This window comes from Ambystoma mexicanum, chromosome 13, assembly GCF_040938575.1.
Source record: "Ambystoma mexicanum isolate Mex_15411 chromosome 13, UKY_AmexF1_1, whole genome shotgun sequence".
In the NCBI taxonomy this organism is placed as follows: Eukaryota; Metazoa; Chordata; class Amphibia; order Caudata; family Ambystomatidae; genus Ambystoma; species Ambystoma mexicanum.
Window position 1 is genome coordinate 374,547,769 of NC_090938.1, and position 2,305 is coordinate 374,550,073.

Here is a 2,305-nt window from a genome sequence, read left to right on the forward strand (position 1 = left end):
GCTTGCAAGGGAGCCGAGGCCCTGCCAAGGGGAAGCTACTTTTGTATAAGAGCTGGGAGATGTTGCGGTCCTGTTGACACATGTAAAATGACATAAATGTATGCGTGTCGCTATTAAAAAATGGATCATTTAGGCGGAGGAAACACAGTGTGTCGTTTGCAGGGACGGTGCTGTGAGCTGGGACCAGCCTCCCCTTCTGTGGACCAATCAGATGGAAGCTCCTCCCTATATATGCACGCCGCTTGCCGGCCGCCCATTACTGATCTGATCTGATCTGTGAGCGCGCTGACCGAGTCCTCCTGCAGAACAATGGCTGAAACTGCTCCCGCTGCTGTGGCTCCGCCGGCGGAACCCGCCGCCGCCGCCGCACCCAAGAAGAAGAAGACGACGCAGAAGAAAGCAGCCAGCGCTGCCAAGGCCAAAAAGCCCACGGGGCCCAGCGTGGCCGACCTCGTCGTCAAGGTCGTGGCTGCCTCCACTGAGAGGAAGGGACTCTCCCTGCCCGCCATCAAGAAGGCTCTGAGCGCCCAGGGATACGACGTGGACAAGAACAACAGCAGAGTCAAGCTTGCCGTCAAGAGCCTGGTGAGCAAAGGAGCCCTAGCCCAGCTCAAGGGCACCGGTGCCTCTGGATCCTTCAAGCTCAACAAGAAGCAGTCGCAGGGCAAGGAGACGGCGGCCAAGAAAGCGGCGGTGAAGAGCAAGACGCCCGCAGCAAAGAAGCCTGCCGGTGCTGCCAAGAAACCCAAAAAGGCTCCCGCCGGAGTCAAGAAGAGTCCCAAGAAGGTGAAGAAACCGGCAGCAGCCAAGAGCCCTAAAAAGCCCAAAGCTGCTCCAGCCAAGAAGGCCGCCAAGAGCCCGCAAAAGCCAAAGCCGTGAAGGCGAAAGCGGCAAAGAAGAGCCCAGCCAAGGTCGTGAAGCCCAAGGCCGTCAAACCCAAAGCGGCAAAGCCCAAAAAGGCTGCACCCAAGAAGAAGTAGAGGCTTTCGCCGAGACCCTTCAAAAAACACACACAAAACACAAAGGCTCTTTTAAGAGCCGCCCACAGCATCTGAAAGCGAGCTAGCTCATGCCTCTTGCCAGACACGTACTGCGATATACAACGGCGTGTTTGAAAGGCAACATGTACCGGGCCCCGCGGCGAGAGTCTCCACTCGTTTCGGACGCCACGCGTGACCCTGGCCAGTGCGCCCCCACCTATAAGCCCACACCAGTTGAGACATAAGGGCATCGTGTGCACATGTGATCTGGCACAACCCCGCCCCCCCGCGCCACCCCCCCTCATCATAACCGTGGTGTGCTTCGAGGCGCTGCCATTGGGCTGGCCGCCGGCAAAGAGGATGATGGTGGTGTGAAATGTCAGCACGGGGGGCAGACTTCAGAGGCTGATTCGCCACTCTCGCTTGCCACCGGCCTGAAGGCTGGTGGGAGGTTGAATTGGGGCAAGCAAGGCCTGGGGCGGTGGGGCTATTTTATCTGTCCACAGCGACTCATGAAAGGCTGAGCACATGAGCACAGCCTTTGGCAATCGCTTTTTGCATCGTGTTTGTTTTTTTTTGTTTGGGGGCCAGCCAATCGAAGGCTTCCCGTCCTGTGTCACCGCTTCATGGCCGTACCTTCGGACACCGACCAATCACAGCACAGCGCGGGCTTTTTTCAAACCTGCGCCTGTTGTCGCCTCAGCCAATGAGAGGAGAGCTTGGTCTTTATATACCAGCTCCCCGCCAGAGGAGCCCCATTGTATCTCGTAGAGAGAAAGCAGATCTAGCAGCGCTGCCATGGCCCGTACTAAGCAGACCGCCCGCAAGTCCACAGGAGGCAAGGCGCCTCGCAAGCAGCTGGCCACCAAGGCTGCCCGGAAGAGCGCCCCCGCCACTGGCGGCGTCAAGAAACCTCACCGCTACCGACCCGGCACTGTGGCTCTGAGGGAGATCCGCCGCTACCAGAAATCCACCGAGCTGCTAATCCGAAAGCTGCCCGTCCAGCGCCTGGTGCGAGAAATCGCCCAGGACTTCAAGACCGACCTGCGCTTCCAGAGCTCGGCCGTCATGGCCCTGCAGGAGGCCAGCGAGGCGTACCTGGTTGGGCTCTTTGAGGACACCAACCTCTGCGCCATCCACGCCAAGCGGGTCACCATCATGCCCAAGGACATCCAGCTGGCCCGCCGCATCCGGGGCGAGAGGGCTTGAGGCACACGGCAGCACCGCAACAACCGCAGAAAACACCACAAAGGCTCTTTTAAGAGCCGCCACATTGTCACAGACGAGCTGCTCGTACCCGCCCCTGCTCTTCGCTTGGCTACGCT

General features: G+C 59.3%; 1 pseudogene; it reads left to right on the forward strand.

The window, feature by feature from the left end:
- Nucleotides 1–309: 309 nt before the first annotated feature.
- On the forward strand, nt 310–1,003 carry LOC138520191 (histone H1-like; annotated as a pseudogene).
- Nucleotides 1,004–2,305: the final 1,302 nt, after the last annotated feature.